The sequence below is a fragment of the Balaenoptera acutorostrata genome, chromosome 19 (assembly GCF_949987535.1).
Source record: "Balaenoptera acutorostrata chromosome 19, mBalAcu1.1, whole genome shotgun sequence".
NCBI classification, from domain to species: domain Eukaryota; kingdom Metazoa; phylum Chordata; class Mammalia; order Artiodactyla; family Balaenopteridae; genus Balaenoptera; species Balaenoptera acutorostrata.
The window spans coordinates 63941383-63954702 of NC_080082.1; the positions used below are offsets into that span (position 1 = coordinate 63941383).

The 13320-nt window shown below is 53.0% G+C and overlaps 1 pseudogene; it reads right to left on the minus strand.

The window, feature by feature from the left end:
* Positions 1-2553: 2553 nt before the first annotated feature.
* Positions 2554-6051, minus strand: LOC103013070 (leukocyte immunoglobulin-like receptor subfamily A member 6; annotated as a pseudogene).
* Positions 6052-13320: the final 7269 nt, after the last annotated feature.

Here is a 13320-nt window from a genome sequence, read left to right on the forward strand (position 1 = left end):
TGATGCAATTTTAAGAAATTGATTTTATATTTTCTTTTTGGTATTTCATTGTTAGTGTAAAGAAATGCAACAGATTTCCCTGTGTTAATCTTGTATCCTGCTACCTTGCTGAATTCGTTTATCAGTTCTAATAGTTGTTGTGTGGAGTCTTCAGTGTTTTCTCTATGGAGTATCATGTCATCTGCATACAATGACAATTTTACCTCTTCCCTTCCGACTTGAATACTCTTTTTTTTTTTTCTTGTCTGATTGCTGTGGCTAGGACTTCCAATACTATGTCGAACAGAAGTGGTGAGAGTGGGCATCCTTGTCTTGTTCCAGAATTTAGCGGGAAGACTTTCAGCTTTTCACCATTGAGTATTATGTTGGCTGTGGGTTTGTCATAAATAGCATTTATTACGTTGAGATATGTTCCCTCTGTACTCACTTTGGTGAGAGTTTTTATCATGATTGGGTGTTGACTTTTATCAGATGCTGTTTCTGCATCTGTTGAGATGGTCATGTGGTTTTGTCTTTTCTTTTGTTGATGTGGTGTATCACACTGATCGATCTGTGTATGTTGAGCCATCCTTGTGACCCTGGCATGAATCCAACTTGCTTATGGTGTATGGTCTTTTTGATGTGTTGTTGGATTCGGTTTGCTAATATTTTGTGGACCATTTTTGCATCTATATTCATCAACAGTATTGGCCTGTGATTTTCTTTTTTGGTGGTGTATGTGTCTGGTTTTGGGTATCAGAGTGATGGTGGCTTCATACAACGACTTTGGGACTGTTTCCTCCTCTTTAACCTTTTGGACACATTTGAGAAGGATCGGTCTAAGTCCTTCTTTGTATGTTTGGCAGAATTCTCCCGTGAAGTCATCTGCTCCTGGACGTTTGTTTGCAGGGAGTTTTTTTGTTTTTTTAAATTACAGATTCTATTTCACGTCTAGTGATCAGTATGTTCAAAGTTATCTATTTCTTCTTGATTCCATTTTGGTGGACTGTATGTTCCTAAAACGTGTCCATTTCTTCTAGGTTGTCCAATATGTAGGAATAGAATTGTTTATAGTATTAGCTTATGATTTTTTTGTATTTCTTTGGGGTAGATTGTTATTTTTCCTCTTGCATATTCTTATTTGGTTTAGTCGGGTCCCACATTATGTGCTTTTGAATTTGATGTAATGAAATACACTGTTATAGTTTTTCTTCACTTATTCACTGTCATGCTTGAAAATTGATCCATATTATTGTATCAGTTTAACTTTGTGTATTTTTCTGTCATATAAAATTCAGTTGCATACATGAGTATATACACCAAACCATTAATTTTTGGTGAGATTTGTTTCTATCATTTTGTCTGACATGAACGACCCCTCTGTCAAAGTTCTCCTGAATGTATACTCATGGTTATGTACACATGTTCCTCTAGGTTATATAACTGTGGGTCAGAGCTGCGTGTCTCTTCCTTTTAACCGATGATTCTTATTTACTCTCCAAATTGACTGAGGCAAGTAGTACACCTACCAATAATGTACTGGGATTCAAAGTGCTCAGTGTTTCTCCCACAGCTGAGATTTCCATTGTTTTCTCTTTTGCCTCTCATGTGGATGGACTAGGAGTTTGGCATCATAATTTCATGGAAACCAGGGCATAAAACTGATGTGGAAATGATCTAATCATGATGCTCTATATAAAGGACTCATCTGTGTGCATCGGGGCCAACATTGAGCTGTGTTCCAGCTGGATCAGACTCAGTTCTCTGGGAAAGAGAATTCTACTCATTACTTCCCCACTCTGCCTTCAGCACATTCATACAGGTACCATGAGGTTGGCCGCGAAGAGAGTATTTACGCTAAAGAAAGACATGTCATGAATCTGGGCTTTTTACAAAGTGGTATATTCCTAAGCCTGTTTGATATCACAGCAGCTGGCTGTCACTTCAAACGACAGCTTGTTCCTTCACACTGATGGTGTTTCTGGAGAAACTATACCAGGTGTCATCTGACGAGGAGAGAAGGGCTTGAAGGGTCAAGAGAGGGTTTTAGGGAAGACTTTTTGATTTACCTGTTCCAAATTTGGCCCCAATTTCACCCATTCATTCAGCTTTTAAACGATATTCTGTTTCTTTCTTTAAAAATTAATTTAGTTTTATTTATTTATTTTTGGCTGTGTTGGGTCTTCGTTGCTGCACGCGGGCTTTCTCTAGTTGCGACGAGCGGGGTCTGCTCAGTGTTGCGGTGCGTGGGCTTCTCATTGCAGTGGCTTCTCTTGTTGTGGAGCACGGGCTCTAGGCATGTGGGCTTCAGTAGTTGCCGCTCGCGGGCTCTAGAGCGCAGGCTCAGTAGTTGTGGCGCATGGGCTTAGCTGCTCCGTGGCATGTGGGATCTTCCCAGACCAGGGCTCGAACCCATGTCCCCTGCATTGGCAGGCGGATTCTTAACCACTGAGCCACCAGGGAAGTCCGATATTCTGTTTCTGAGTGAAGGGATGGAGGTCAGTAGCACACACCAGCGAAGGTGGAATTTAAAAATAAACAAATGTATTACATGAAAGTGGGCCAGAGCAAGAACGTGCGTAAGGTGTGGACGCAGACCTGCCATGTGGGATGCACCTCACGGCACAGGGGTGAGAGGGGATGGGGCACTCAGCGAGAGTCACCACTGGCGGGGAGGGAAGGCACCACGGTTAACCGAGGCCCAGGCCTCCACAGGGACTCCCAGACCTTCTCCTGCACCCACACCGTGTCTCTCCCTCCCCGGTCAGACAGTTCACACAACACGTGCTGCAGATTCTCTTCCAGAACGTCCTGGGCACAGAAGGTCATGTCCAGGGCTCCACCACTCGGGACGGTGCATGGTTCCCTCTTGTGTTCAGCTCCTGGCTGCATCTTGGGCTCCTCCATGGCCGTGTGGAGCCTGAAAGAGCAGAATCCCGAGGCCCAGCAGGATCAAGCCAGCCACGCCCATCCGGATGAGATTCTCCACTGTGTAGTCTTGGGGGTGTGAGGCTAGGATTTGTGGACAAAGAGGTCACAGAGGTCAGAGCAGATCAGAATCACCCCAGAATCCAGGGTGTCCCAGAATCCAGGGTGTCCACCCAGGGAACGCGCCTCCCCTTGACAGGACATGACCCTCGGAGCCCAGCCCCATATCTGAGTGATTTCGCCTCTCGTGGGATCTGACGTGTTTTGTGATGGGTGGATGGCGTCAGCTGCTCCTGAGAAGCATAAAGTGAGGGTGTGAGTGAGGAACTGGGGAGACACGAGCCCTTCTCCCGGGTTCTGTGTGCTCAATGCCCCCAGTTCTCATATTACAGCTCCTACGCAGTTCCTTAATGAACCCTTCCTCTAATGTGCCAGGTCCCCTCTGCCCTCCTCATTGCATTCTCTCAGCCTCCCTGTGTGCTTTGAACTCAGAACCTGCTTTTGAATCACTTTGGAACCGAGTTGGCTGTGCCCCCGGTGCTCAGGATTAGTGAGAAAAGTGGTCTCTTAATGCAGAAATAATTGAGTGCTGTGTGTCCTGTGTTCGGTCTGAGATTGAAGACCCTGTAATCTTATTCTCCTACTTCTGGGAGTTCCCACTGATTCAACAGCTGAGGACCCAGGATCCAGTGATGAGAGTTTGGAGTCAGGGGCATTGAGTGTCCTCCTCTCTGGAGCCCCCCTGTGTCCCCTCATTCATTACTACCTCAGACATTTCTGGGGACAGCGCCCTGAGCTGACTGAGTCAGCAGGGACAGGGTCAGGGTCCCTCACCTGAGACCGCGAGCTCCAGGGGGGCACTGGCGTGTGACAGCAGGTAGGGGTCACTGCTGAGTGAGCTGTAGCACCTGTAGGTCCCACTGTGGGCTGAGGTCACAGGACTCATGGAGAATTCGGCCTGGATATGCTGACGTCGGTACTTTGATCTAAGACGCAGTGGGGGACGGGCCGCCCCCTCCTTGGACAGAAGGAAAGTTTCCGTCCTGCTCCCTGACTGACACAGCAGGGTCACGTTCTCTCCTGAGGCCACCACGGGGCCCGGCTGCACCGAGAGGGAGGGCGTGTCAGGGAACCATCCTAGAGAGAGGAAGGGGGGTGAGGGGCTGCCCGCCCCCCTGGTTCTGAACTGCGACTCAGCAGGGCCTCCCTGAGGCCCCTCATCGCTGTCTGTCTCTGTTTTCTCTGAGTCTCCCCCTCTCCCTGCCCACCCCCGCCTCTCTCTGTCTCTCTCCCTCCCTGGGGACCCCGCACGCCTGGTCCCAGCATCACCACCTGGGGCCCCCCCGGCAGGGCCTGTGCAGAGTCGGGGTCCCTGACCAACCCGCTGGCTCCTCACCTGCCACCAGGACGTCCAGGGGGTCACTGGGGGCCGACCACTCGGAGGAGAGGTTGTGCCCACCGTAGCATCTGTACCGGCCCCCGTGGGTGCTGGTCACCGGGCCCAGGGGGAAGTCGGCCTGCGAGAGCCCAGCCTGGGGCTGCCGGCCAGGGCGCTGGGGGAGGGCCTGTCCCCCCTCCTGGGACAGAGCGAATCTGTCGTAGCCGACGTCAGAGCGACACTGGAGGGTCAGGCTCTGTCCAGAGGCCACGACAGGGCCCTGCGGGGTCAGGAGGGAGGGCTTCCCAGACACACCTGGGGGAAGACCAGCCCTGGGCTGTAGGGGCTGGTTCCTCCCGTGAAGCCCCTTCTTCCGTCCTGGTCCCCAGGCCTCACTGTCGCTCACACTCTGTGTCTCTGTCCTGTGCGCCCCACTCCCCCCTCACCCCACCCTCTCATCTGGGACAATCCTGGGAGAAAAGCATCTAATAATCTGTCTCGTGCCTCAAAAGTGTGTGAGGCCAGGGTGGGACTTCCTCACCTGGGACCAGGAGCTCCACGGGGTCACTGGGGGCCGACCACACGTGGGGGGTGTCCCTGTTAAAGCCGTGGCATCTGAATGTCCACCTGTGGCTGGGGGTCACGGGACCCACGGGGTGCAGGGCCTGGGTCTGCCCATAGGGGCGTCGCTGTGCATCCAGGGTCCAGGAGGACTTGGGTTCTCCTTCCTTAGTCAGAATGAACCCGTCCCATCCCTGCCATGAGCTACACTGGAGGGTCACGTTCCCTCCCGAGGTCACCACAGGGCTCGGCAGGGCTGAGAAGGTGGGTTTGCTGTGGGCCACTAGGAGAGAAGGAAGGAGCTTGTGAAATGGGGCTCACACCCCTCTTCCCTCCCCCAGGGCTGGGCTGTGAGAGGGACACACCCCTGAGAGCAGACCCCCTTCCTGAGGGCAGAGCCTGAGGCCGGGACCCCCGAGTGTCCTCTCACCTGTCACCACCAGCTCCAGGGGGTCACTGCGCTCTGACCAGCCAGTGGGGCTGAGATAGTAACAGTGGTATCTCCCTGCGTCGGGCTGTGTCATGTGTGGGATGGAGAACTTGCCCTTGTCCCTGGGCTCCAGTGGGGGCTGTCTGTCCCGGGGAGCTGAGCTTCCCTCTTTATCCAAACGGAACTCCCGGGCCCCCAGGGTCCCCTGACAGCAGATGGTCACGGGGCTCCCCCAGGGGATCACAGAGCCTGGCTCAGCCCAGATGGTGGGTTTGGGGAGGGTCCCTGGAAGGACGTCAGAGGCTGGGTCACAAGGCATCCTCACCCCCAGGTCCCCAGCTCTCAGCCCCAAACCTCCCAGACTCCCCCTCCTTCAGCCCAGAACCGCTGTTCCCCATCCCCATTGCCTGGGGGTGGCCCCTTGTCCCCCTGAGCAGGAGGGAGCTGGGACACCTGGGGACAGACTCACCTGCCTGCACGTGGGTCCTCAGGCCCACACGCAGCCCTGGAAGAGAGACCCCTGTGAGAGATTTGCCCTGAGTCCTGAGCAGCGCCTCTCCTCCCCGTGAGCCTCCTGAGTCCTGGGGTCTCCTGACAGAGCAGCCTGGCTGTGGGGGGGGGGTCCCTCCGTGCCTAGGGCTTCCCCTCCCCCTCCTCCATCTCACCGAGGCAGAGCAGGGCCGTGAGGCTGGGGGTCATGGCGTCTCGTCCCTGTGGTCCAGGCGGTGCAGATGGAGGAGACCACGGTGCCCTCAGGACGGAGACCCGAGGGTGTGTCCACTGGGAGGCTGGTCCTCCCCGTCACGGGGCTGTCACGTCAGCAGCCCCACAGGAAGGGGAACTGCCCCTGCTTGACAGCCTGGCTCTCATTCCCATGACAGACCCGGTGTCTTCCTGAGACGCCCCTTCCAGGTGAGGGTGACCCGGGCGCGTCCTTCCCTCTCAGAGCCTCGCCGTGGGGTCTCCTTCATCCTCAGCCCGTCCATCAGCACGTCCCTGTGGGGGCCTCACCATGGACAGGGGTCACCGAGGCCCTGGAGATGCTTCAGGGAGGATGCAGGTTCCTGCTGCCCCGCAGAGCTCAGATCAGCAGAGACGCACGTTTAACATCTACCTACAGCTCTGTGGAGGTCAACGTGGCAATGAGCACAGAGGAGAAGTTCAGGGAAATAAGGAAGGAAACATGCCTTCTCCCCTGGCCCCGCGGTGTGGGTTTGCTTTCTACCTCAGCCCCCTTCAGGGACTTCTCCCTTTTTCTTGAAACAGCGTCCGCCCCACCTTCCTGGGAACAAGCCCCTGAGTCGTTCCTGCCTGCTTGGTGGCCCTTGATCCTTGGACAGGGCTCTCCTCCCCGTCCTGTCATCCTGCCTGGAAGCTTGGGGGACGTTGAGTTGAGTTAGAGGTCTCACTTTGAAGGAAGACATCTCTATTTCAGTCTGTCCCCACTGCTCTTGTAACCTTGAGGGCAGTGCCCTTTCTGAGCCTGAGTTTCCTCCTCTGCATGTTGTCACGAGCCCCACTCCTCGGAGTGGCTGTGAGCTCAGTGTGTCAGGTTCATTGCAGGATCGTCATTGTTAATTTCCAGAGCAGGTGACAACAGGAGTGGGTGGGACAGGAAAGGACCCTGGGCTCAGACTCCACGGCAAAGTGGGTGATTGTGGTGCCCACCCAAGAGCCCTCCTTGCTCCTACCACTGAGAAATGCTATTTTGAATATTTCTGAAACACGTACCTACAGACACATGCAGAAAAAGAGAAAGAAAGTTTCCCAAATGGAGAGAGAACCAGAGCAAAGACGAGGGAACTAGGCTGAGTGGCCCCCGCTGGCCGGGATCATCAGGGGGTCATAGGGAGGAGGTTCCCACCTGTGTGGACAGAGAGAGGGACCCAGGGCCTCACAGGCGGGGAGGGGTCAGGGCTCCAGGTGAAGGCTGAAGCTGCGGCCCCCCTTCCCCGCGTTTCTGGACGGGCACTGGGTTGGCTCTGCTCCCTGCCCCAGGCCCGTGGTCAGCATTGAGCCACCTCCCCTGTGTGGCATGAAACAGACTCAGTCCATGATTGTCAGCCATGGGCGTCCCCTCGTGGGAGTGTGAGGGTCCCATTGGACCATCCCCGAGGGCACGGCCGTGAGCAGGTGCTAAGTCTGAGACGGTGGAGAGCCCGGGGCAGGAGCGGCTGCAGAAGTCTCCCCTGGTCGCCTGACGCCCAGCACAGCCCTGGGAGAAGCCTTCTAGGAAAGATCGGGGGTGTGAGGGGAGCGCCTTTAACAGGAATGGACATCACAGTGACCCAGTAATGATGACAGTGCTACGGACAGCCGTCTGCTGACACGTGGGGGTGTCCTAGGCAAGGAAATAGAGTCAGTAGGAAACCAATAAAGAGGTGAAAAAAAATATAGAACATACTTGATGTGAATATCTTGATTGTATAACAACACAATGAGTGACTTTGCTGAAATAAAAATACGAAAAAAAAAGAATCAGTAGGAAAATACAGCAGTCGATTTAAATTAAGCGTGTTTAAATATCTGAAAAAGAAAGGGAGGCAGCCATATGGATTATTTTATAGAAGAACTGGCAGTTATTGAAAAGAGTTAGAAAAGGTAGAGATGAAAAATCCAGTAGAATCAACACATTAAAAAATGTCATCCCATCAAGGACAAGACAGCTGAGGGACCCATTATGAAACTGAATACAATATTGAGGAAATGTTCCAGAATGAAGGTTAGAGAGACCAGAAATGGAAATTCAAGATACTTGGGAAATAGAATGAGGGCCAACGTCATATCTGTTGTAAGTGTCAGAAGGAAAGGTCATGACATACAACAACAGCCAAAGAAATAAAGAATTGAACATTTTTCAGAGATGAGGACAGGCCAGCTAAGTGCTAGGACGCATGTATTTAAAAGTGACATCTGTATCTTGACCCTTCATGGTCAATTAAGAAAATGAAGGTTCAATTAAAAATAAAAGTATCTCAGACTGAATTGTACACTTCGAAACGGTTAATTCTATTTTGTGTAAATTTCAACTGAAAAAAATCAAGGACGACTGTCCTGGGGCCCTACAAATGTCCTGAAACTACTTCCTGTAGAAAATGCAAATTACCATTAAGAGAATGACACGCTCATTGGGACCAGACTACCCCCTACCAAAAGGCGATGCCAGAAGATATTGGAGAAATCCCTTCAGGGAATTAATTGGGAAGAATTTTACACTGAGCCAAATTATTTTTAAGGGACAAAAGTGAAAGGCTCATCAGAGGGTAAATCCCTAAATGCGAGGAGATTCCAGGCACCACGTCTGACCTGTGGGAGCTGCGTCCATTCCGCTAAGCCCACCACATCAGGCTGCGTCTTCCTGAGAGAGAAGGAGGGTTCTGGGGGGATGGATCCCTTACCCATCACACGTATGTTCCTCTCCTAGTAGTTGAGTCACACACTTAGTTTGCAATAAGAAATGTTTTCAAGTAACTTGATAAAGAGAGAATGAGAGTGAAAGAAGGCATTTCCAGAGACGCAAGTTCTTAGATATTTTACTATTTTCGCACTCAGTGAAAGGAATACTAAGAGATGTAATGGAGAAAGTGAGATGTAACATGAGAAAAAAAGCACCGAAAAATTAACAAACACAACTTGTACACACACCCACAGATGCATCCACACGTGTGCACACAGACACACAGATGTGCACACGCACATACACGTATTGAGAGCACCTATATTTCAGGTAAAGCATAATGAGAACATTGTCTTCTCTAATGGAGGAGGAGAATACATAGTTGTTTAGAAATAAAAATGTAAATACATATGTTAACATGGGAGTAACTGCCTAAAATTAGAAATGGAATAACTACCAATGTGCTTGGTGTAATTAAATGAAAGAAAAAATTTTCGGCTTTATTGAGATATAAGTAACAAAAATTGTATATATTTAAGATGTACAACTTAATGTTTTTATTTTTTTAAAAAACATTCATTCATTTATTTATTTATTTATTTGGCTGCGTTGGGTCTTAGTTGTGGCATGCAGGATCTTCGCTGTGGCAGGCGGGATCTTTCGTTGCGGAGCACAGGCTCCAGAGTGCACGGACTCAGTAGTTGCAGCTCGTGGGCTTAGTTGCCCCGTGGCACGTGGGATCTTAGTTCCCTGACCAGGGATCCAACCTGCGTCCCAAGCATTGGAAGGTGGATTCTTAACCACCGGACCACCAGAGAAGTCCCACTTGATGTTTTTATATACACTTACCTTGTGAAATAATCACCACAATTAAGCTAATTAACATATCCATGACCTCACATACTGAACATTTGTGTGTGAGTGTGTGTGTGGTGAGAACACTTAAGGTCTATCCTGTAAGCAAATTTCAAGTCTACAATGGAATACTGTGAACTCTAGTCACATCACTGTACATCACATCTCCAGAAGTTACTCGACTGCGTAACTGAAACGTTCCCCGTGACCAGCATCTCCCCATTGACCCCTTTCCCAGCCTCTGGCAACTACCATTCTCCTGTGTTTCTATGAGTCTGACTATTTTAGATCCCCCAGGGAAGTGAGCTCGGGCTGTATTTGTCTTTCTGTGTCTGGCCTATTTTACTTCACATAATGTCCTCCAGTTTCATCCACGTTTCCCAAACGGAAGGATTCCCTTCTTTTTAAAGACTGAATAACATTCCAGTGTGTGTGTGTGCGCGCGTGCATGTATCTCACATTTTCTTTATCTCTTCATCTTTCAACAGGCCTTGAGGTTGTATCCATATCCTGGCTAATGTGAATAATGCTGCAGTGAACATAGGAGTGCAGATATCTCTCTGAGGTCCTGGTTTCATCTGCTTTGGATATATACCCGGAAGTGGAATTGCTGGATGTTATGGTAGGTAGTTCTATTTTTAATTTTTTGAGGAAACTGCATACTGTTTTCCACAGTGGCTGCAGCGATTTGCGTTCCCACCAACAATGCATAGGGTTCTCTTTTCTCCACAGTTTTGCCAACACCTGTTATCATTTTTTAAATTAACTTATTTAATTTATTTATTTTTGGCTATGCTGGGTCTTCATTGCTGTGCGCGGGCTTTCTCTAGTTGCGGTGAGCAGGGGCTACTCTTCATTGTGGTGCACGGGCTTCTCATTGCAGTGGCTTCTCTTGTTGTGGAGCACAGGCTCTAGGTGCGTGGGCTTAAGTAGTTGTGGCTCGTGAGCTCAGTAGTTGTGGCTTGCGGGCTCTAGAGCATGGGCTCAGTAGTTGTGGTGAACGGGCTTAGTTGCGCCACGGCATGTGGGATCTTCCCAGACCAGGGCTCGAACCCGTGTCCCCTGTGTTGGCAGGCAGATTCTTAACCACTGCACCACCAGGGAAGCCCTATAGTGTCATGTCTTACATTTAGGTCTTTAAACCATTTTGAGTCTTTTTTGTATATGGTGTGAGGGAGTGTTCTAATTTGATGACTTACATGTAGCTGTCCAGTGAATCCCACCACCTCCTTGACGTGAAAATGAGAGGCCACCTTCACTCTGCCCTTCATATCGTGGGGCTGATTCCATAGGTGCCGTGGTGACTCTAAGGGCTCCTAGAAATCAGCACCCAGACAGAGGCGAGGAGGGCACCTGCTCTTTCCCCCTCTCTCAGCTGGGCATCTTCCCTTCATGCATTTCTCCTCACTATGACCACCCAATAGGCACCAGTGACCTCAGTTATACTTGAGACGAAGCCCCCTTCCTTCATCTCCACTCCCACCCCCAGGTCCGGTGGGAAGCGACCCTTCTGTAAAGGTTTAGTGGGGAAGGGCTAACAGAAGCTCAGCCCAGGACTGGGGAGACGGTGTCTCCTCTAGGCTAAGAGGACACTGTTACCCAGCAGACACGGCGCTCGTGCCTGTGGGTGAGAGTCTGCAGCCCCAGTGCTGCCTGGAACAAGGACAGAGGGAGGGTGTGGCGTGTCTGCATCTTCATGTTCTCAGCTCCGTGTCTTCCCTCAAAGTCCCGAGCTTCCGCCCTCCCGCCTCCCTTGTGCACACACCTAGCACGGCCTGGACCCTGCGGTGGGGTGAGTGGCGTAGAGGGACAGGGGCTCCCCCTGTACTGTCCGTCCCTCCGTGGGGTGGGGCCACCTGTGGCTGGCGTCCCTGTGTCTCTCTTCTCCTCCTCCAGCTCAGAGCCCTCCTGGGACAGGGCTGTGAGCCGAGGGTCTGGCTCCTCAATGGATGTGGGGAGGGGGCTCCTCACCTGAGAGCAGGGGCTCCAGGGGTCGCTGGGCTGTGACATCAGGGAGGGGGAGGTGCTGAGTGAGCTGTAGCACGTGTAGTCCCACTGCGGGCTGAGGTCACAGCACTCAAGGTGAAGCTGGCCTGAAAGGGTGGAGCCGTGTCCTGCAGACGAAGGTTCTGGCGAGGAGTGAGTGACCCCTCCTTGGACAGATGGAGGGGATCGGACCAGATCTCAGAGCCACGCTGCAGGGTCGTGTTCTCTCCCCATGGCACTGAAGGTCCCGGCTGGGCTCAGAGGGAGGGTTTCCTGTACATTCCTGGGGGCGAGGAAGGTCATGATGTGTAGAGAGCCACCCCCAACACACCCTTGACCCTGAGCTGAGGGACCACCATCCTCTCTCCAGGGACCCTGTCTGTGACCCCCTCTCAGCTGCTCTCAGCCCCCCTGTGTGGGTCTCTCTCATCTCCCGGCACCCGCTCCATTTTTCTCACTCACTCTCCCTGGACCACTGCCCATCTCAGTGTCTGCTCTAGGACCCCCTCCCAGCACCCCATCCCCACCAGGGGTGACTCTGGGCCCAGCACGCTGAGCACACAGTCAGGACGTGGGGCAGGACAGGGGCCCCCACCAGCACCAGGCTGTCTCCACGGAGCACGAGCGAGCCCGGCTGGGCTCAGAGGGAGGCCTCCCTGTACGCGCCTGCAGAGAGGGGCAGTGGCACCGAGGGGGACGCTCACCCCACACTGCTCACTGGGGCTGCAGTCAGAGCTCTCCCGGGTCCTGCCAAGCCTCTCGCTAGTGGTTCTGCCCCAGGAGGGCAGTATCACTGACCCCCATCACCCCAGGGCTCACTGGGCACAAGGCTCAGGTCAGGGGTCCAGGAAACGATGGGGCTGGGGGCCCTCACCTGTGACCTGGCGATGCAGAGGGTCACTGGGGTGTGACCACACATGCGGAGGGAGCTGGGAGAATCATAGCATCCGCAGGTCCCCCCACGGGAGGAGTTCACAGGCCCCACAGGGCACATGGCCTGTCCCCTCCCATGGGTCCTCGATGTCCTGTGTCGGGCGGGTCAGCACCTCCCTCCTTCAGCAGGTGCAAAGTGCCCGCTGCAAACTGTGAGCTGCGTGCCAGGGACACGCTCCCTCCTGAGGCCACCACAGGGCGTGGCTGGGCTGAGGGGGGGGCTCTGTGCACCCGTGAGGGAGGGGGAGGGGCTGGGTTAAAGGGGGAGCGTCACCCCGCTCACCCCAGGTGTGGGCTGCGAGGGGAGACGTCCGTCCCCCGGCGCCCACACTCTGCTCCCTCTGCCTGTGAGGACGCCGCCGCAGTGGGAGGGGACCCGGGTCCTCCCTCCCGCCTGTCTCCACCAGGGGCAGGGGGTCACTCCACTCTACCTGTCTTTCCTGCTGCGAGAGACACACTGATACCGCCCTGCAGGGCTTGAGCTCGAGGATTCAAAGGGGAAACTGGCCTTGTTACTGGAGTCCCGTGGGGCCTTAGCCTCCCAGAGTCCAGAGGGCCTCTCTCTATACAGACGGTAGACATCTGCCCTCAGAGACCCCGGACACCCGATGGTCACAGGGCTTCCCTTGGTGACCATGGGGCCTAGGTCAGCCCAGATGGAGGGTTTCAGGTGGATTCCTGGAAAGGAATCAGACCTGAAGTGTCAGGGGTGCCTTTCTCCCCTCAGTTTCCCCAGCTGTCACCCCCAGACCCCTTCCAGACTGGTCACCATCATCCCAGACCTGCTGTGCTCCCCCCAGATGACCAGGGGCTTGTGGGATTGAAGCAGGTCTTGGGGAGGCTCACCTGCCTGGACCTGGTCCCATGGGTCCG